A 23912-nucleotide genomic window follows, 5' to 3' on the forward strand; every position below is an offset into this window, starting at 1 on the left:
AAAATGAGACAAAACTTTTATGATCATGTAACTCATGATAAAGCGGGAGAGAGAAAAAAAGAAGAATAAAAATGTGCATTAGTATTAGCACGTTTAAAATAATAAATAATAACACAATCTGCTAATAAAATAAATTAAAAACTTAAATATACAAATATCTCAGTATATAAAAGAAATTAACAAGAACCTTATCATATTGGAGTGGTCATAGTAAGGAGACCAATGTGAGCAAGGATTAGCTATGTAAGAACAGGTGCAAACTCGAAATCAGCATTGAGATCATTGGGTATTAAGGTGTTAAGTCTATGTATCCAATACATCTCCCTTCCCACCCTGGACAAGCTATCTCGTAAAGGAATCTATACATATTCCTGGAAGGTTGAGAAATTTATTAGAGATCACCTTTTTCACCTATTTAAAGTATATTTCACTTTTATTCACTTATTTGGTGTGTTAGCGCCGTTCACAAATCACGTTAAGTTAACCTGATAATGGGGAAAGGCAGGGTTGCAGACCTGCCTAAGACATGCAGATGAGCATACAGTTGTATTTACATTTTTATATATATATATATATATATATATATATATATATATATATAAATATATATATCATAGTTACCAGTCCGTGAACTAATAAGGAGACAGCATACAACAAGGGGTAGTCCAAAAAAGATGTATTCAAAACATACTGTTACACAAATGCCAACGTTTCGGTCCCACAGGGAGACCTTCCTATATTCTATTAATACACACGTGTGTGTGTGTGTGTGTGTGTGTGTGTGTGTGTGTGTGTGTGTGTGTGTGTGTGTGTGTGTGTGTGTGTGTGTGTGTGTGTGTGTGTGTGTGTGTGTGTGTGTGTGTGTGTCTAGATATAGATATTCCACACAATTAATGTACAAAATATCTGTCTAAATATATCTAACTGTAAACACATTTTTCTGTGATATATATACATTTTGTTACATTGTTATGTGTATATTATATGTATGCCTATGTGATATTTGAGTATGTTACAGTGTGTATATACATACTGTACTTTAGCTCAAATATATACATATAATATGTATATATATAAGTGTGTGTGTGTGTGTGTGTGTGTGTGTGTGTGTGTGTGTGTGTGTGTGTTGTGTGTGTGTGTGTGTGTGTGTGTGTGTGTGTGTGTGTGTGTGTGTGTGTGTGTGTGTGTGTGTGTGTGTGTGTGTGTGTGTGTAACTATGTATATTATATCAATGTTGCTTCATTAACACACAAATAGTGAACCATTTGTATTTAAAACGCAAGTTTGATGCGCCATTATAATTGTATAAACATGATCTAAACTTTGTTTAATTAGAAAAATATTTTGGTTTAAAGTATGATCTCACATACTTATTTCAATAAGCTTGTTGAGGGAGTCTCAGAGCCGTTCAAAGTCTCACTTGTATTTTAACCTTGAAAATACCTCATATAAATAAAATGTAACAATTTACAAATTTAGCTTACATGCTTGTCCATTTTCATTTTAAATGAGGAACTATAACAGAGGAGACATGGCTGTTGCAAGTACATTGCTGAGCAAACCTGTACAATCCTACAAATATATGATTTTTCAAGCAATCGAATCTCAGGAAGATAAACGTGCTACAGTCTGTGAAATGTATGGCTTTATCAGAGATAAATATCCATACTACAAACAAGCAGCTAATCAGAAAACTTGGAAAACTTCAGTCCGTTCAGTTTTTCACGAATGAATGTTTTAATGACTGAACCCACGACCTGGACAGAGGTACAGCTGTTGGAAGTACTTTCCTCATTTAAGATTACCTTCGAACATGGAACATATCAGCTACTAAATATCCTATTCTTTCCTAATCCACGTAACAATGAACACTCACAGACTGTTGTGTCGGCTGACACGCCAGCACCGTGCCTTCCACAATACGAGATGCAAGATGGACATAACTACTATGGTATTTGTCCAAACTTCCATGCACAATACGATTGTACATGTGAAAACATACAAGATGTGTACCTGCCTCAGCCCGTGTTGTTTCCCCAAACCACTGCGGAGCCACATGACTGTGTCACCAAGATGTATATGCCTCAGGATTCAAGGATTGACTCAACCGTGGGTGATCCGGGTGTGTCTGCCAGGAGCAATGGATTCCAGCAATGTCGGTTGTGAGTTTACAATAAAGGTAAACATTGTTTAATATTTTCAGTGACATTGCTAATCTATGTTTAAATAGGACAGCATCATCTGCATAATATACATAACGCATGCGCAAAATGACAGGATGACGCGTCACATAGCACACATGATAACATATGTGGAGAGCTAAATATAAAAAGTCAGCGAAAATCTAACATCATTAAAATACATTACAACACATTTGTTGCTGTTTACTCTCAAAATAGTGGAAACTGATTGTAAAGAGTATCTTTCGAATATATATATATATATATATATATATATATATATATATATATATATATATATATATATATATATATATATATATATATTATATATATATATATATATATATATATATATATATATATATATATAATACTGAGTTAAGTTATGGTGAGTAAAAAAAGTGACAAAAACCCTCCACAGTTGCATATATATATATAAATATATATATATATTGAGACAAACGGTTTACTCTGCTGTCTGTCCGGGACTGTTAGAACACGGTCTTTTAGGTAGGCTAAATGACGAGGCGTAATGTTCTGTTCCTTTAAACAGGCTACTGCCTGGTTTATTCAGTCTGTAAAGTAGAGGGGGAAGAGAGGAAGGGGAAGGGAGAAGGGGAGGGAACAACTCTCGCTTCAGCCTAATTGCAAAGGGAATAAGGGATAGGTAATAGAAAAAGTTACACCTTGGGTTTCAGTTTTTGTTATTTATGGACACATTGTTTGTCTTGTTGTATGTGTTTTGATCACCATAGTGACTTACTCACTTTGTTATATTTTACTTTAATATCATTAAAATTTATCTTAAATAACTAATCATACCATCCGCAACATATCGAGTGCTTGCAATAGGGTTTGCTTTCTTTAGTTTCCATGTTTTTTTCAGTCCCAGGCACTGAGACTGCCACACTGAATACAAAAGAAAACCACAAGCAAAACAAACCCTGCTCATCTGAGCAATAACTTAAACAAGGTTCACACTGACTGGGGTTGGGGCGGCTTGCCCGCTTCCAACAAACAAAAATAAGGAACTTTGCAATTTGAGAAAGGAACAGAATGATTTAACCTATTTGGGGAGAGGCTTTTCCCCTCTCTGCTTCCAGCAGCCTTCCTGCCTCCAGTCTCTTGGGGAGAGGGAAGAGGAACCAGGAAATCAGCCTTAAATACCTGATTTCTATCTAGCAGGACAGGTGACAGAAATCAAACAGCAGACAAACTCTGGTCTGGATACCTCATCCCTCAGTTCCAGCACTTGCCAAACTGTGGGATGGAGTGCATGCATTCTGAGGCTGCACTTTCCAGCCTAAACAGGATAGAAGCTGTCCAGTATCCTGGGAGCCCTATATATGGAATTTATTACCATCCCCTGGTTTCTGTCACATATCCTCCCCCCCAGCTCAGACCTTGAGGGATGAGCGACCATGGATCTCTGTTTTGACACATCCAGGTGAGGGGTGCATGATCTGTGACCAACCGGAATTTTCTCCCCAACAGATAGCATTTGAGCGTCTCTACAGCCCACTTTATTGCGAGACACTCTTTCTCGACTATGGAGTAATTTTTCTCCTGGGGATTTAGTTTCCTACTTAAATAAAGGATGGGGTGCTCCTCACCTTGAGACTCCTGGGAGAGCACAACCCCAGCCCTACCTCAGATGCGTCGGTTTGGACTAAAAACTTTTTAGAGAAGTCAGGTGTGACCAACACCGGTTGGGCACAGAGAGCTTCTTTCAGGCTTATAAAGGCCTGCTCGATTTCGGGGGACCACTTTACCATTAGCGGCCCTCTTGCTTTTGTGAGGTCGGTTAGTGGGGTTGCCTTAGTTGCAAAATTGGGAATAAACCTTATTAGTAGTAGCCAATTAATCCCAAAAAGGTCCTTACTTGTTTTTTTGTAACTGGCCTTTGCCAATGTTGTATTGCCTCTACTTTCATTGTTTGGGGTTTGAGTAAACCTCTGCCAATAGAATACCCCAGACACTTGGCCTCCTCCAGACCAATAGTGCATTTAGCGGGGTTAGAATTTAGTCCAGCAGACCGAACTGCGTCAAGCACAGCTTGGACCTTTGAAAGGTGGGATTGCCAATCTTCACTATGGATTACCACATCATCCAGGTAGGCGGCAGCATACCGAGCATGTGGCTTTAAAATTTTATCCATCATTCTTTGGAATGTGGCGGGAGCTCCATGTAAGCCAAAAGGCAGCACCCTATACTGAAAGAGGCCGTCTGGGGTTGAGAAGGCTGTCTTTTCTTTTGCCCTTTCTGTGAGGGGAACATGCCAGTACCCTTTTGTTAGGTCTAGGGTCATGAGATATCGGGCTTTGCCCAGTCTCTCTACCATTTCATCAACCCTGGGCATAGGATAAGTATCAAATTTTAACACAGCGTTTAGTTTACGGTAGTCATTGCAAAACCGTGTTGTACCGTCTGGTTTTGGGACTTAAACTATAGGGCTGTTCCACCCACTTTGGGATTCCTCAATTACACCTAGTTCTAGCATTTTTTTAACCTCTAAACTTATAGCCTCTCTTTTGGCCTCTGGGATTTGTTACGGTTTAAGGTTAACTCGGACCCCCGGTTCAGAGACTAGGTCATGTTCAATTACCCTAGTTCTACCTGGCTTTGTAGAGAAGACTTCTTTGTTTCTTCTCACTAGGTTCTGGACCTCTTGTTTCTGATGAATGGACAGGGTTTCAGCTATGCTAACCTCTGGGTCAGTTTCTCGATTCTCTGACGGACCTGGGGATACTAGGGTTAATAAGACCTCTCTATCTTTCCAGGGCTTAAGTAGGTTTACATGGTAAATTTGCTCAGGTTTCCTCCTACCTGGCTGTCTCACCTTGTAATTTACTTCTCCATTCTTTCCAAGACCTCATATGGCCCATGCCACTTAGCAAGAAATTTACTCTCTACGGTGGGAACCAGAACTAGCACCCTATTGCCTGGATAAAAAATTCTGACCCTAGCACCCTTATTATACGTATTCCTCTGTGCCTCTTGAGCTTTTTCAATGTGTTCCCTCACTATAGGTAGGACCGCAGCTATCGGTCCTGCATCTGGGCAACATGCTCTATTACACTTCTGTATGGTGTAACCTCGTGTTCCCAAGTCTCTTTGGCTATATCCAGTAAGCCCCTTGGGTGTCGGCCATACAATAGTTCAAACGGGGAGAAGCCTGTGGATGATTTGGGAACCTCCCTAATGGCAAATAACAGGTATGGTAACAAACAATCCCAGTTGTTCCCATCCTTATCGACCGCATGGCGTAACATGCTTTTTAAGGTTTTATTGAATCGTTCCACTAAACCATCTGTTTGTGGATGATAGACTGAGGTTCTGAGATGCTTGATTTTTAGGAGTTTACATAACTCTTTTGTTACTTGGGACATAAATGGTGTTCCCTGGTCAGTTAAGATCTCTTTAGGAATTCCGACCCGGGTAAACAGGACTATAAACTCTTTTGCTATGTTTTTAGCAGAGGTGCTACGTAGGGGAATTGCCTCCGGATATCGGGGGGCATAATCTAATATTACCAATATATGCTGATATCCCCTAGCAGACTTTATTAGGGGTCCTACTAGATCCATAGCAATCTGATCAAATGGTACATCTATTATGGGAAGTGGTACCAATGGGCTACGATACGCTTTGAACGGGGCGGTGATCTGACATTCTGGGCATGAGGAGCAATAATTTGTAATTTCTGCCAGAACCCCAGGCCAATAGCGGAGAACCTTTTCTTTTGTCTTTTCCACCCCTAGGTGTCCCCCCAATGGGTGACTATGTCCGAGGTGTAATACTACATTACGGAATGTCCGTGGCACCAACAATTGTTTAGTTATAATGGATTTCCCTGTCCTCTCCTGTCCCTCTCACATCCTATCCCTCTGCTCTCCTCTCCTCCAAAAGAAGTCACCGCCTTCTCATGAAGAATCTTATCATGTTCACATCTATAGCTCTTAATGCGTCTGTAAATGTCCTCCTTTAAATAACTATGTGATTATGGCACGTGACTTCAATAAGTGAAAGGTGTGAAAGAAACATATTGCAATTATAAACATCAAGCGTGTCTCCCAAAAAACTAATACATCTTAGTTATGTGTGTAAATCATTATAAGATGATATTTTACATACTGTAGATGTATCGTAAATCTTCATAAACATTGTTCACTCAAAGTGAAACCAAGGTTAACAATGCATATAATTGTTCTGTACGCAACACTCCACAATCTGATTTGGATTGATCGATGAAATAAAAATTGACAACACATTGCAACATGTTGACGTATTCATGGAATTGTCAAAGCTTTACATAAATTAATTTAAATGTTGATATGCATAAATACAATCCATCTGTACAATTGCAAGTGATTAGTTTAACTGAATCGCAATCCGTTCTCCTACTGTATAATCGATAGGTTGACCAGGTAGCATTCAATGATTGCACAGCATTGTCTCCAATGTACTCCTGCAATGTTATTGACTGGGCAGTTACTATATCCAATTGGTTCAGTGCTAAAGAGGGGATGGCCCCCAACAAAATGTAAACATTACGAATCGGAACAATGTGTAACTTTGAAAATGATTTATACATTGTGAACATTATGTAATAAATAGGATAATGGAGGGCATGATCGTTGTTATTTCTCACAACGTTTTTATGCTATTTAAATAAAAATAGGACATTTTTCAAACATGTTCATATTATCTGAACTGTTCCTTTAAGAGCTTACTATAGGACTATCCCTTGACCCAGCATAACATAAACATTCATGAACCATGAAATAATAATAACATTAACAAGTCATATGTTAAGACATAATGAACGTAAGCAGTGACACTATTAGGTCAATAAGATCGACACTTTAATGTTAGCTAAAGGTTTATTTTGATCAAGACCACAGAAACAGTAATACAATGTAATATGTTTCAGCTCCATTGACTCAATGTTTAAAACATAAATTTTCGCATTTGCTTTTTTGTTCTAAGTGCCGTCATGGCACCCGTGCCGATACTTCTCCCCTGCAACTTGCCAACTTTAGTTGGCGGGACGGATTGGCATGAAAATCTCAATTCTAGAGTGGCGATCAGCTGCGAAAAGCTGATAGGGGCTTATAGAATTGAGCGGGTTTGAAAAAGTGGCGATGAGTGCCGAAAAGTGGCTTAAAATGTTCCAAAAGTTGCAAAATAATACAGTTAAGGTTTTGTATAAATTGATGAGATGCACCATTTAATTTTTTTATATCGTTAAAAAAACAAACTATTCCATGATGGGAGCTGCATCGATTTAGTTGAAACTTCTGACAGATCTAAATTAGGTTGGCAGAAAGGTACCCTCAACATTTAAACCGAATCAGACAAGGTATTCATTTGAAGAGTACATATAATTTTGTTATGCTTTGATTATGTCTGCAGAAGTAACACCTAATTATTAGCATACTTTGTGGTACTGTATATTACATTACAGGTAATCTGCTCCTGTGTAAGCTACTACACAATTATTGATACATTTGCCACATAAAATAGTTCTTGAGGTTTTCTGTCAATTTTGTAGATAAATAATTCAATATACCTTAGCAAACAGTAACATGAACAAATATACTGTAACATGCAAAACTAAACCTGTCTGTACATATTGCAGAGCATGATCTCAAATTTTTTAATTATTTTTCTCATTCTATTTAAAAAACATTGTTTCTAGATGACAGTAAAGCTTACCTGCTGATGGACAGATATACTGTACATTTAAAAAAAAAAGTCAAGGTTTATTATTTATTGTACATACTACATGTGCTGCCCAGAGTTCATAAAAATCCAAACACACTTCATGTGGTATTTTGCAATTATATTACAATATATACCGTATGTAAAGTACATAACAAACACTGGTTTATAAAATTGTGAAGAACCCATGTAGTTTGGGAACAAAGAAAATCAACTTTCAGAATGACCTTAAATGATATACAATGGTCAATTATTCTTCAGCAGCTTTCATGTCATCTATTGAACAATTCATTAAATATGTGCTGAACAGGCAGTTTAATTGAAGCTGACAGTCCTTGAAAAACAGCAATACACCAGTGACACTGCCTGCACTGACTTACTAAAAATGCAAGATGTTTTTTTGTGAAATAAAGCAGTTCTTTCTGTGCTTCAATAGAAAACATACCACAGAAAGTATATACAAATTAAATTCAATTAAATTATAACTGCCTATCTACTATATATTTCTGAAATGACTGTATGTTTGTCTGCATGGCCTGTGTCCCTAGGGGAAATCTGATTGGTCCCTTGGGCCGCCCGCCCCCGCACCTCTCATTGGCCTGAGGCGGAGTGACGGGCCAAAAAAAAACACACACACACACACACACAGTGTCACACACACACACACACACACACACACACACACACACACACACACACACACACACACACACACACACACACACACACACACACACACACACACACACACACACACACACACACACACAGTGTCACACACACACACAGTGTCACACACACACACAGTGTTACACACACACACACCTCCCTGAACATCGTGACCCGCGCGCACCTCCTCCTCTCCCCGTGTCTCCCGCGCTTTCACCCCCCCCCCCCACCGGCGCCGCTACAGTCAGCGGGACACACACACTATTATTACCCCTTCAGCGCCCCCCCTCCCCTCCAGTGTCAGCGGAGGTGCGACACCCCCCCCCTCTATATCTCCCACCTCTCCCCCCCCACACATATACATGCCCCCCCTCCCCGGCGCTCACAATTCAACCCCCCTCCCCGGCGGGGGACAGCCAGTGGCCAGGCAGGCTGCCTCGCGGCACCGAGTGCCCAAGATGGCGGCGGCCTCCCTCGCGGCGGTGGCCGTAAGCCTCCCTTTTTCCCGCGCTTTCAGTCCCCCCCCCCCAGCACTACTACAGTCAGCGGGGGAGCGGAGCGCCGTGCCCGGGACACAGCGGGGGAGCGGCCACAACATGCTGCCTCCCACCTCAGATCCACGTGGGAGCTGCCGGACGGGTGAGTGAGCGGCCTTCACCTCCCCTCACGCCTTCACTTCCCCTCACCCACCTCTCACCCCCCTTCACCTCCCCTCACTCCACTTCCCCTCCCTTCCACCCCCCTTCACCTCCCCTCCACCCCCCCTCCACCTCCCCTCCATCCCCCCCCTCCACCCCCTTCACCTCCCCTCCACCCCCCCCTTCACCTCCCCTCCAGTGTCAGTGTCTCCCCGATACCCCCCCCCCCCGGCGCCGCTACAGTCAGCGGGGGAGCGGAGCGAGCGAGCGGCCGGGACACAGCGGGAGAGCAGCCACAACATGCTGCCTCCCGCCTCAGATCCACATGGGACCTGCCGGACAAGGTGAGTGAGCGGCCGGACGGGTGAGTGAGCGGCCGGATGGGTGTGGTGAGTGGGCCGGACGGGTGAGGGAGGCGGCCTTCAACCTCCCCTCACCCCCCTTCACCTCCCTCATCCCCCTTCACCCACCCCTCACCTCTCCTCACCCCCCTTCACCTCCCCTCAACCCCATCACCACCCCTCACCCACCCCCTCCCCTCACCCTCCCCTCACTCCACTGCCCCTCCCATCCACATCCCATCCACCACCCCTTCACCCCCCCTCCACCTCCCCTCCACCCCCCCCTTCACCTCCCCTCCACCCCTCCCCTCCACCCCCCCCCTTCACCTCCCCTCCACCCTCCCCTCCACCCCCCCCCTCCACCCCCCTTCACCTCCTCTCCACCCCCCCTTCACCTCCCCTCTTCACCTCCCCTCCACCCCGCTTCACCTCCCCTCCACCCCCCTTCACCTCCCCTCCACCCCCCCATCACCTCCCCTCCACCCCCCCACCTCCCTCCACCCCCCACCCCCCCTTCACCTCACCTCCACCCCCCACCCCCACCTTCACCTCACCTCCACTCCCCCTTCACCTCACCTCCACCCCCCTTCACCTCCCCTCCACCCCCCTTCACCTCCCCTCCACCCTCCCCTCCACCCCCCCTTCACCTCCCCTCCACCCTCCCCTCCACCACCCCCCCCTCCACCCCCCTTCACCTCCTCTCCACCCCCCCTTCACCTCCCCTCTTCACCTCCCCTCCACCCCGCTTCACCTCCCCTCCACCCCCCTTCACCTCCCCTCCACCCCCTTCACCTCCCCTCCACCCCTTCACCTCCCCTCCAACCCCTTCACCTCCCCTCCACCCCCCTTCACCTCCCCTCCACCCCCCCACCTCCCCTCCACCCCCCCACCCCCCCTTCACCTCACCTCCACCCCCCACCCCCCCTTCACCTCACCTCCACTCCCCCTTCACCTCACCTCCACCCCCCTTCACCTCCCCTCCACCCCCCTTCACCTCCCCGCCACCCCCCCCCCTCCACCCTCCCCTCCACCCCCCCTTCACCTCCCCTCCACCCCCCTTCACCTCCCCTCCACCCCCTTCACCTCCCCTCCACCCCTTCACCTCCCCTCCAACCCCTTCACCTCCCCTCCACCCCCCTTCACCTCCCCTCCACCCCCCCACCTCCCCTCCACCCCCCCACCCCCCCTTCACCTCACCTCCACCCCCCACCCCCCCTTCACCTCACCTCCACTCCCCCTTCACCTCACCTCCACCCCCCTTCACCTCCCCTCCACCCCCCTTCACCTCCCCGCCACCCCCCCCCTCCACCCTCCCCTCCACCCCCCCTTCACCTCCCCTCCACCCCCCCTTTACCTCCCCTCCACCCCCCCCTCCACCCTCCCCTCCACCCTCACCTCCACCCCCTTCACCTCCCCTCCACCCCTTCACCTCCCCTCCACCCCCCTTCACCTCCCCTCCACCCCCCCTCCACCCTCCCCTTCACCTCCCCTCCACCCCCCCTCCACCCTCCCCTTCACCTCCCCTCCACCCCCTCCACCCTCCCCCTTCACCCCCCCTCCTCCCTCCCCCTTCACCTCCCCTCCACCCCCCCTTACCTCCCCTCCACCCCCCCCCCTTCACCTCCCCTCCACCCCCCCTTCACCTCCCCTCCACCCCCCCTCCACCCTCCCCTCCACCCTCACCTCCACCCCCTTCACCTCCCCTCCACCCCCTTCACCTCCCCTCCACTCCCCCTTCACCTCCCCTCCACCCCCCCTCCGCCCTCCCCTTCACCTCCCCTCCACCCCCCCTTCACCTCCCCTCCACCCCCCCTTCACCTCCCTTCCAACCCCCCCCTTCACCTCCCCTCCAACCCCCCCCCATTCACCTCCCCTCCACCCCCCCCTTCACCTCCCCTCCACCCCCCCCTTCACCTCCCCTCCACCCCCCCTTCACCTCCCCTCTACCCCCCCCCTTCACCTCCCCTCCACCCGCCCTCCACCTCTCCTCCACCCCCCCCTTTACCTCTCCTTCACCCCCCCCTTCACCTCTCCTCCACCCCCCCCTGCACCTCCCCTCCACCCCCTCCTGCACCTCCCCTCCACCCCCCCCCCCTTCACCTCCCCTCCACACCCCCTTCACCTCCCCTCCACACACCCTTCACCTCCCCCTCCACACACCCCTTCACCTCTCCTCCACCCCCCCTTCACCTTTCCTCCACCCTCCCTTCATCTCTCCTTCACCTCCCCTCCACCCCTCCTGCACCTCCCCTCCAACCCCCCCCTGCACCTCCCCTCCACCCCCCCTGCACCTCCCCTCCACCGTCCCCTTCACCTCCCCTCCACACCCCCTTCACCTCCCCTCCACCTCCCCTCCACCCCCCCTTCACCTCCCCGCCACCCCCCTTCACCACCCCCCCCCTTCACCTCCCCTCCACCCCCCCTTCACCTCCCCTCCACCCCCCTTCACCTCCCCTCCACCCCCCTTCACCTCCCCTCCACACCCCCTTCACCTCCCCTCCACACCCCCCCTTCACCTCCCCACCACCCCCCCTTCACCTCCCCTCCACCCCCCCTTCACCTCCCCTTCACCCCCCCTCCACCCCCCCTTCACCTCTCCTCCACCCCCCCTTCACCTCTCCTCCACCCCCCTTCACCTCTCCTCCACCCCCCCCTTCACCTCCCCTCCACCCCCCCTTCACCTCCCCTCCACCCCCCCTGCACCTCCCCTCCACCCCCCCTTCACCTCCCCTTCACACCCCCTTCACCTCCCCTCCACCTCCCCTCCACCTCCCCTTCCCACATCCCCTTCCCACTGCCTCCCCCCCCCCTTCCCACCGCCTCCCCCCCCATTCCCACCACCTTCCCACCACCTCCCCCCCTTCCCACCACCTCCCCCCCTTCCCACCACCTCCCCCCCCTTCCCACCGCCTCCCCCCTTCCCACCGCCTCCCCCCCTTCCCACCGCCCTCCACCCCCCCTTCCCACCGCCCTCCCCCCCCCTTCCCAACGCCCTCTCCCTCCCCCTTTTCAACATTATTATCCAACCTTTACAACAAATAGTCATCTATTGTTACACGATTTATAAATAATACTACCTATTACGCATTTACATCCCGGGCAACGCCGGGTATATCAGCTAGTTTACATATATAGCAAGATTAAGTATGTCTGGTGCCTGGGCTAGCTGTATGATAGAGACCGCGGCTAAATGGCGCATGAGGATTATAACGGTGGGAAGTCCAATCAGTAAGCAGGATCCGCCTGCAGTGATATTGCATCTGGCACTGTCTCTGGAGCTGCGGCTTTTTGATTTTTCTGTTACGGCTCTGTAGACATTGAGTTGTACTATAACTGTAGTTTACAGTGTTTTTTTATGTTAATACTGAGAAAACACTGTGAAAATGTAATATGTGTATTATAACAAGAGAATAATCCTTTTAGGAAATACTTTTTTGAATAATTCACTAATCGCAATTTAAAGGGTTTAAATAATTTAATGAACAGACTGCATGTAACTGTTTTCTGATCTTGAAACTGATCTTTTCAATTTTTTAAGTGTCTAAATAATTTAAAACACTGATGATTTTGAAAGTTGTTATAATTATAGTTGGAGGAAATTTTTGCCAAAACCAAATTAAGCTGTGCATTGGCTAGTTATTGCTCAGCCACCGAATTCTTCAGATATTCACTATCACTGACAATCCTTCTGATTGATTGGGAATATTAATCCGTAAACTAAATTATTATGGGAAGAGTAAATAAATAGGGGTGTAGCCTCACGTGTAAATGAGTGTGTTGTAGGCAAGGTTTGGCTGTGGGTTGCTGCTGTTGTGGTACTATTGGTCAAACATTTATACATTATTTACTTGTAGCCATATATCCTCTTGGCTACTAATCTGCCCTGCATAAATCCTGGTACCAGTGCAGGCAGTGTTAGTGTTAATCTGGGGTTTCCTTAGCAGCACCCTTGAGTAAGAGGGGGGTGGAACAAGGGCCAACGTATGGCCTTATCAGGGGCTCAGACCTAAGACCTTCCCCCTGGGTATAAAAGGGCTGCAGAGCCTAACTAGTTTTTCTGGTAGTGTTCCTGAAGAGTTCTGAGTGTTGGAGAGACCCTTTCCCTCAGGTACTACCCCTTATTCCACCAGGGAAAAAGGGAGCTAAGGATAGACTCTTGGGGCCTCAAGCACCCTTGGTTGAGTCCAGTGACCCTTGGAAGAAGTGTACCTGTTGTATGCTGATGAAGAATAAAGATCTGTTCCTGTTTTATACCCGTGACTGAGAGTGCAGTTCATCAGGGGGAGTACCGGACGGTTTTCCTGCAGGGACTTCACCAAGTTCTGCTGGGGCCTGCGGGGAATGGAGGCCCTGCACCACGTAATGAACTGAGAATAACCCTAAACCCTGTCCTGTTCATCTCCACTACAACCGGCAGACACTCAGTATCCTGTAAGCCTAGCAGGTGAGCAGCACAACAACACTACATAACAGTGAAATCTCCCAGAGGGTGGTGGAAAAACTGTTACATTTGGTGGTGCTGCTGAGATCATAACCAGGACAAGCTTTTACAGCAAACAAGTAAGAGAATGGAGGACACTCCTGTTATGTATGCGGAGGGGGGGGCAGGTGTATTGTCCAGGTGACTTATGCCCAGCAAGGAACAAACTTCCCTGCCAGTGGAACTGCAGCCTGTGCTGCTCCATAATGTGTGTTAGTTCATGCCATCCTAAGGACTGATGTGTAGGGCACCTGGAGGGGATGTTTTGTGATCCTGGGGACCCAGAAACCTCAGGAAGGGGACTATAGCATGTCCGTCCAACTGGATGGTGTTCACAGTATGTGTGGGTGGTGTCCGACGGGGGGTATTGAAAGTCAGAAGGCCAGAACCTCAGTTTGAGGAACTACAACAATACTAATAGTGGTCCCAAGCACAGGGAGCCACAGATTGCTATAATTGAGCTGTCCACATATATATCGTCTTAGGGGACTGTTGCTCAGCAAGGGACCACATTCCCCACCAGAGGAGCTACAGCACATGAAAATGGCAGTTCCCGCCAAAACCGGGAGGACCGCGTGGAGGAGTTTGCAAGAAACAAGCTTTTCCTTTGCAAAAATTGTGCAGGGCTTGGCGCGAAGCAAAGCCAAGTCCTAAAACATGTCGGTTTGGCGTGAAAGCTGAAGCCGCGCCCACCAGGGGGAGGAGGCACTGTGGTACCAAAGTGAGTGTCACCACTAGAGGCACAGTCGGATGTGGCTACAACACCCTCAGTTGCGTGTGGTGAGTCAGCAGAGCAGGAGCTAATCACCACTATTCCCAAGCAATACTCTAATATGGCCGAATGTATTGTGTCCCACTACCGACTACCAGGAAGCTTCCTGGTAGTGCAAGTGAAAGGGGAGAGTTACCTGCACTGAATATGCCCCTGCTGTGATTTCCCGGGCGGAGAGGTGAGCCTAACATCCAAGTGCCAGTTGTGTGGTCACCCCACCTAAAGCCTAAGGTGTTGCCGCCACCCCTGCTGGCCAAGAGGAAAAACACGGCGTACCTATAGAGGCAGGCGAACTGGACCACAGCTTCAGTAGCGGATGCTCCAAGGGACCCGTGCGTTCCTGTTTCAGAGCCTAAAAAGGACTTAACCGGTGAGGGGACTACCTGGGAGGAGGCTGAGGGACTTCCGCTGGTGGTGCATGAGCTGGACTGCTGCCTGCAAGCCACTGCCAGCGAAAGCGAGGTGTCTCAGTCCTCTTCCCCAGGGGGCATGCCTCACCATGACGTCAGACAACAGTGAAGGGGGGCGCTCCTTCATTATGCTCTGGCCGGAGTGTCACACAAGTGCCGCTGCCGTGGAGATGCCCATTCCCAAGAGCGAATGGGAATGGAGTCCCGTAATGATGACATCATCGAAGGTGATGTGGATTTGGAATGGAGGAGCACCAAGGCCTTGGCAGTTCCTCGAGAGGCGGCATCGGATGTGCCTGCTCCCAGCAGGGAGAACCACGTGTATGCCAAGGACCAGCGGAGTGGTGAGGATGCGTTTCCTTCCAAGGTTCCAATGGAGGGAGCCATCGGAAAGGTACCGGCTGGTAGTTCTTTCCACACCGCAGATGTCAACACCCTTCCGTTGCAACCAGATGTAGCCATCATGGAGGTGACTACCAGATCGGATGAGGACATTGATACAACTGCTCCATTGAGTAAGGCCCCGACTGACCTATTTGTATAGCGGCACCATGACCGAGCCAAGGACCGAAGACATAAGGCCCCTATGAACCCTGATAAGCATAAAGTACTGGCGGTAACAGGCCATGGTAGGCATACCGAGACCTTGCAGAGCTTAAGGCCTCCACAGACATTGCTCAGGACATTCAGGAGGTTACTAAATCTGCCCAGGACTGTGGCAGCTGGGTTTGATGGTGATCCTTCTGGGGGAGGGATGGCTGAGTACATAACTTTCTGGAGAGAAGCGTCAGAAACGCCGGAAAGGTCAGGGACTGAGGTGGGAATTGGTAGTAATGCCACCCACAGCCACGGGGGCATGTCTGGAGAGTGGGTTGGTCAAGGTAGCCAGGTCGGGGTTGGAGTGGTCTTGCCGAGGTCAAAGTAGGAGAGGTCCGGATCGTAGAAGGTACTATTAGCAAAGGTTGAGATTGGAGATAGTAGAATAGTTGTTGTCCGAGTGCCGAGGTCAGGGTTGGAGAGATGCAGAGGGTCATAGGTAAGCCAGGGTCAACAAGCCAGAGGTGCGGAGTCCAAGGCTAAAGCCGGGTTGGTACAAAGCAAGATACAGCAAAACAAGGAAAGAGAAGACGGAGAAAGGCAAAGGAGAGGTGAAACAACGATACATGGATCTATGCTCAGCCAAAGTGCCAGTGGCACTGCTGAACATATATAGCATATATTTTGGGAAAAGGTAGACCTAGTAACCGAGCACTCAATCACAGAGATGATTTATTAATGTATTAAAATTCTTTATTGTCATCAATGAATATAAAAAATAGGGGTTTAAAAATAGACAGCACTGGCAGTGACTGTAATCAGAATAACACCATCGCTGTATCAGGTCTGTTGATCCACAAATGTGGTACTGTAGATTGGTGACAGGATGTCAGAATCTAATGCTGAAACATAACAGCCTATTTAAGTGTATAGTGAAGGGACCAATGCTGATAGCACTGCTGTTATGTATACTGCTTCTAAGGCAAATGATATCTGACCGTGGTAATACCTCTAATTCCCAATACAGTTATAACTGAGTGGGGGGATAGACACAAAACACCTGTGGGGAGATGCAGTGTAACTCAGAAGTGTACAGCTGAGTTCACCTGTTGGAACACAAACATAATAGTGAAGGCGGGCATCCCTCAGGATGTGCAAAAAGGTAAGTATAGTTGCCAGCAATGGTGTATTTGGCACGTGGTGTTGTGGTACCACTGAGCAGAAAATTGTTCTCCGTGGAGGGAGTAACAGCCTCTGTTCCATCAGTAGAGCAATAACATATAATCACTACTGTGGAGGGTTCGTGTGAGGAAACAGCGAATGCATGGATCGCACGTCAGGATAGGGGGCAGTACGTGACTAGGTGGGATAGGGTCCCTGCATGTGGGATAAGTAAGTACACGCTGCAAAATATAGCAGCCAGATATCCCGGTGTTGGTAAACGGTTGTGCTGTCAGACTACTAATTATTAGTGTCCAATCACCCAATAGTCCACAGCTGGTAATTGTAACAGATCCACTGCATTATATACGATGTAGTGAGTAGGCTCATGAGATAAACTATGAGCAGTTATATGCTCCCTGCAGAGTCCACCCGTAGCAATACCACTCAATCGTGGACACAGTGGGGATCATGCAGTAAGTGGTGGAAAATTGCATTCGCCAGGGGTTTGAATTCACCATGATTTTGGCGTGTTGCCCTCACTGTATGCAGGAAGGGCCGAATCCCTGGCGAATCACAGCGAGAGCAACATTGCCAAACATGGCGAGTAGCCGGTGGCAAGACAGTCTCCCTGGCGAGAATCTGCCGAGAAGCTGTCCCCTGCCGAGATGTGTCTGCAGCAGAGAGAGATTCGCCACTCTCTCAGCACAAACATCGGCAACATGAAAAAATCTTTTAAATACAATTTTATTCATAGTGTAAATGAGCAGGGGGTCTCCGGAGCTGAACCGCATTAGTTTCAGATTCGGGGACCCCCTGCTGCCCGAGATACAGGCCCCATTATGAGGTGCCGGTATCCCTCTGCATTTAAATGTCCCGATCTCACCCAGTCCCTAGACACTTCTCTAGATGCCCTAGGGGAGGAATAGCTAATTTTTCCTATACTGCTATTGAACACATTCCCTGTCATGCCAGAGGCGGAAATAGGGAGGGGGTACTTAATAAACAAGAAATTTATTGGGTGTACACTCTGAACACACTCCATCCGGCTGGCATAAACCAGGAGTGGGAACTTAAGCACTTCTTGGTGGGGTGATGGCCATTATTTGGGGTGTGTTCACAGTATACACCTTAGTACAGTTAGATCTGGGATGTGTAGGGTGTCTTGAAAATGTGACCTGTTGATATATACTGTACTAACAATCACCCACATTCTGTGACATTGATATTATGTTTATCAGCTATAAATTGAAATTATAATATTATTTATTCGCACTTTATATTTAATGTGTATATTTTGTATCCATTATCTTCTGTCTAATTATAGTATTAATATATAATTATAGTAATAGTATATTTGAATATTCAGCATTGTGTTTTTAATAGTATGTTACATGTTTCATGTTGTTTTTTACTGATTTTGTTTTAATTACATCTGTATATCTGTCTCTATGCATATGCTTACTGTTGTGGGGAGTGACGTGTTGGAGCCATTGATTTAATTATTAGTGTGCAGGTGAAGGTGAAGATCCATCCCTGTGATGATTGGAGGCTTGCACACGTCATCCCCTATATAAGGTCGGTTAATGTGCATAGAGAACACTCTTTTATAAAGTCCAAGCCTGGACGAAACGCGTCAGAGTGGTTCGTGCTGATGTTCTTTGCTAGTTGCCAATAAAGTTTTTTTATCATCCATGCGTTGGCTGTCGAAGATGCTGTGACCACGGAACAATCAAACCTTTTTTTCTCTTTGTGATGTCACTTCCGATTGGAGCACGCTGACACCAGAAGCAGCGTGGACACAAGCTGCCAGAGGATTCTATCGGTGCCTAACGGGAACGGCTTTTTGTGAGTACAGACCGGCTGATTACCTCCACGCGGTACACAGGGGAGACAGGTGAGGCGTCTGGTGATCGGGCCGTGACTTACTTGGGGGCGCCCCTCGGGAGGTGTCCCTTAGTACTTCTATCCGGTAACACCATTGCCCAACACCCTGAGTGATTACCGGAGGTTTATTATAACATTAGCTATCATTTACACTGGTGTCTGTCTTCAATCAAGTGGAGAAGTTATACCCAAAAGTGCCCAGGTAGTAGCCTCGGTTATTTAGGGACTTACCCTATATTTTTTCCATTGCGCATTGGTTTCAGGTTCGGGGACCCCCTGCTGCCCGAGATACAGGCCCCATTATGAGGTGCCGGTATCCCTCTGCATTTAAATGTCCCGATCACGTGACTGCAGAATGTAAACAAAGCAGAGAGATTCCGGCACCCCATAAAGGGGCCTGTATCTCGGGAAGCAGGGGGTCCCCGGACCTAAAACCAAAGCGGTTCAGCTCCGGAGACCCTCTGCACATCTACACTATGAATAAAACCCCCATATCAATAAACAACAATTCCTTACCTTTGCGGCTATCTGCTATGGTAACGAAGCAGCATGAATGTATTTTTAATAATAGTTTACTGTGAGCAGGGGGTCCCCTGATCTGAACAGCATTGATTTGTGGCTCAGGGACCCCCTGCTTCCCGAGTTACAGGCCCCAGTATGGGTCATTGGGTGCCAGTGTGGGTGCCTCTAGAGTGGGTAGTTGTCCTGTTTTTGGTGTCTCACGCAGTCACTTAATAAATTAGTTTTATTTAATGGTGTGCCGGTACCTGATTTTCATAACCCAGCGCAGTGCTCCACATTCCTCCCTCGAGGTTTTTCCCTGCTGTTGACCTTCTATCAAGTTGGATGCACGCTTTGACGGAGTTCCTGTATGTCAATGTTGATGGTTACCTAAGAGAACGTCCATTTCTACTAACAGTGAGTGTACTGTGGAAGTATCCTGCTACTTATTGACAGTGTTGCCTATATGCTCTGTGGTCTTATCTGAGTGTGGTTGGTTTAAAGGGGGCGCTTTACCTGTTGGTGTCTGTGCCTCCCCAGTACCCTATAAATTCCACTCTATGACTTAAGCCGGTTAGGTTGGCGGCAACTTGTTTATGAGTCATAGGTTGTTAATTACACTTTAAGTCAATACTCCATTTCAATATATTGGAGCAGCTATACAAGGATTTATATTCCCAGGATTAAGACTTATACTGCTCAGTCTTTATGGGACTTATCGGATGTTATGTTCTATGACTGTGAATTGTTCCTGTTGCACCGAGGCTGGACTGTATGTCCTCTCTTTGCTAAACCAGTGTCCATCCAATACTCAGTTGTCTTCGTGTCTTTTCGTGATGTCTACATCTGAACCTGTATTGTGGAAGAAATTGCCAATTCTGTATCCTGATTGCTTTCTTGCCCAACCCCTTAAGTAAGTGTCTATATTTTGCCTGTTATTTGTATATCTTGTGTTCACCTTCTTTAAGGAATAAACTATATTTATTATATCTAAGTTGTGTTCCATTCACCCCAGAAATGTTGGTGTGTATTATTATAACTTGTCATAAGTTACCGTGACACCCGGGTAGGCCCGCGGGTGTCTGGGGGCCCCCGGGTCAGATCCACAGGTGTCTGAGGGGCCTCGGGTGGTTCCCACTGGGGTCTGGGGACACTCGGGTGGTCACTCGGGTGGTCCCTATGGGTCTGCGGTGCCCCCACAGCACAAGTGAGGCCACCGGTTCACCCCGCAGGTGTCCCGCATGGACCCATACAACCCTGTATGTGAAAAAAATAAACCTGTCCTATACTGCTGCGGCCAAGTTTATTCGAGCATTTGCCCGTTCTTGGCCGCAGCAGTAGCCTGGCGCGCGCCCGAGAGTGACGGGCGCGCGCCGAAGCAGCGGAAGAGCGCCCTCCGATCGGGGCACTCTCCCTACCGCTGCCGGGTCCGCTGGGTCCCCCGGAACCCCCTGCCGCTGTCCCGCGATTGCGGGACACCAGGGCTCCCTCGGGGAGCCCCTGGACGCGCGTGCAGGGGGCGCACGCTCCCGAAGACGCGTGACCGCGCGTCTATGACGCGCGGCACGCCGAGGGGCGGCCACTAGCAAGCCGGGAAATCTCCCGGCTTGCGGATCTGGCCGCAGAGTAATAAAGCGTGTCGGTAGTGTACATTAAATACATCAATCCCCCCCTCAACACATACAGTACAATAATGTGCAAAATAACTATTATCCAGATATGTATAATAGAATATTTGCCCATTATTAAACACATTAACTAGCATAATAAAATAAATAAAGTTCTACTAACCTCATCAATATGAAGCCCCTTCGCCAGCAAATTCCCTGTGTCCTCCGTTGCCAACAAAATACATAGCCAATAAATTGCAATTACATTCTGATATCAATTAACCCCTTAATCACCTTATTGGATAATAACCACAAAGGTAATTAAGGGGTTAAGGCAAACTGGCCCGATACCCACCCTTCACCCATTCATTTGTACAGTGGCTTCAACATGCAAATATATATATATATATATATATATATATATATACCAAACACACAAAACAGTATGTTGCTCACAATATATGTAAGTGATTAAACCAGTCCCCAAATAACACTGACTAATTAAGTATAAAAAATAAACCCAAAAAGTCAGTAATGAAATAATTAGGGTAGACTGCTGGTGCTGGGGGATAGGTACATTTATAAAACACACAAAAGAGACAAAGACAAACCCCTTAGATAGCACTCTATAATATACCACCAAAATAATAATATAGAATACAGCAAAAAGACCCGGATGCTCTGTCAAAGCAGATAATGAACACGATTTTATTAATAGAGCAGCAAGAAACACTAACTTAAAAACATGAACATACTAATGGCAGCTGAAAATACATAGGTAGTGACTCTCTCAAGATAGATGCTAATAAATGAACCAATAACTAAATTGTGTCTAAAAAATGTTGCAGATAAATAATATAAATTAACACAAAAAAGCTAGATAGAACAAAGAAAAAACCCCTTGGAGAAAAAAACCTCGCTACAAAATATAATGTGTAACTAAAGGCACAAGGAAAAGTAAGACATCAATAATCCTATATACACACAAGTGTATATAATTGTAATGGATTTTCTGGCCTAACCTGACCCACCCAATCTCACATTGGCCCCTATGGTCTAACCAGTCCCCATTACATGGTTGTGTCTGGTGGTGCACCTGTTGGCAACAAGACTCCTGAGTCTCCCGCATGATGTTGTGTGTGTAATGCCAACCCAGACAGGCAGCTGAGGCAGCTGAGGTAGTGTGTGCGAGTCCTACCTACAGTATATCCAGTGCAGCGCCTCCACCTCATCAGGATCTCTGCATCCGCAGGAAGATGTAACTGATGAGGAACTCCTCTGTAGTGCCTCCTCCTGTGCAAGAACTTCACGCCCACACAGCAAGGATTTGTTGAACTTGTGCATCTTTATTGTACTTGCGTTATGTGCTAGCTGCCCCTCACAGTGATGGACTAAGCCGCACATCTCGGCGTGTGATCCCTTCAAAGGTACACCCTCCCAATGGAGTGGGATCCCCTCTCCCCTCAGGGAGAACACCCCTGTGCCAGGTCCCTAGACACAGTATGGCGTTGACCGCTTGATGCTGATTGATATAGAATGGGGCCACTAGTTACAGCACTAGTGAACCTCTTTCCCCAGGTCTCAACACAGACCTGCTCCTTACTCCAACAACACTAACTTTGAGCAGTGCTGTGCCTTATATCTCTCAGGAGGCAGGCACATCTCTGATGTCACTAACGGTGGACTCAGAGTATGTAGCCACTCCCATCCACACATAGGGCACCTCACCAGGGTGTGAGGGCAAACCTCCATGATTACTGCTGGCATCCCTGTAACTTACCAGGCTTACTGCCAGCAGGAGAGGAAACTGCAGTCCATTTTACAGCTTGGCTACATAATAAAAAAAAATAACTTAAACCAAGGGGAAAAAAATGATATACAGGGGAGAAAAAAGTAATACCCAAACTCATACCCTGATCAGCAAATACCAAAAATAATGAGTAGTCAGAACAGCAAGATGCATGGAGTAGCTATGGTCATAGTTCACAAGCAAACAGAAACATGGTTTTGCATAGTTGCAGAGTGCCAGTACTGGAGGAAAATCCAGACACACATGGGTGTAAGTTCCACATAGACTGATAACCCCAGGTAACAGGGGAAATAATACTCAGCTGTCAAAGTTTAGCGAAGGGGATCAGTCCTAGGTGATTAGGCTCCAGTGTTTGCTCGTAACAGGTCTAAAAAATCAAACAATAAGAGTCACGCCAGAAAAATCACATGTAGCTGCCAATAGCTAACACTCAACGCGTTTCAGCCTTGGGGGCCTTCATCCCGGAGTGATTAAAAAATAGTGGAGGCTAGCTAGGCTTTATACCATGTTCTATCAGAAAATTTGCATCGTCGTCACATGTCCTCAGCCAATTACAATGAATTTAGCAGAGGGCGGCATCATCTGTACAGGAGCCCGAATTGAAGCAATCAGTGCTGATGCATCTAGGGAAGGGGAAATCCCCAGAAGCAGTGTTGTGACTCTCTTATACATGCGCAGACACTCCCAGTTCTGGCGTCCCAATCCAAAAGTCAAAGTGACGTCAGCGGAACAATGTAAATGCAGAGGCAGCATATGTAAAGTTCCTATCTCCTGGCTTATAAGCCATAAGTGACATCATCAGATCATGATATACTGGCACATGCAGCATGTTTATCTAGATGCTAAAAGTCAGGAAGTGAGAGAGACATAGATGCTAGACACTCAGGACTCAAATATAGCATACACATTCAAATACATAAATCAAAAAGAAAAGGAGGGAAGGGGGGGGGAACCCCGCAATACAAAATATAAGCAAATATAAAATAAATAACTAGTAGTTTAAAAAGATAAATAGTAAAACAGAGGAGGGAAAATAAGGAGACAGTGGAGAGGACAGACAGCTCAGCATATACAGATAAAAATGAACAGAACAATACTGAGATCCTGTAGATCCCCAAGTTAAGCTGAGTAGTAAGTCTCACATAATAAGATAATAAGACTATATACAACTACAGAAACATAGCAAACC

This window comes from Ascaphus truei, chromosome 2, assembly GCF_040206685.1.
Source record: "Ascaphus truei isolate aAscTru1 chromosome 2, aAscTru1.hap1, whole genome shotgun sequence".
NCBI lineage: Eukaryota > Metazoa > Chordata > Amphibia > Anura > Ascaphidae > Ascaphus > Ascaphus truei.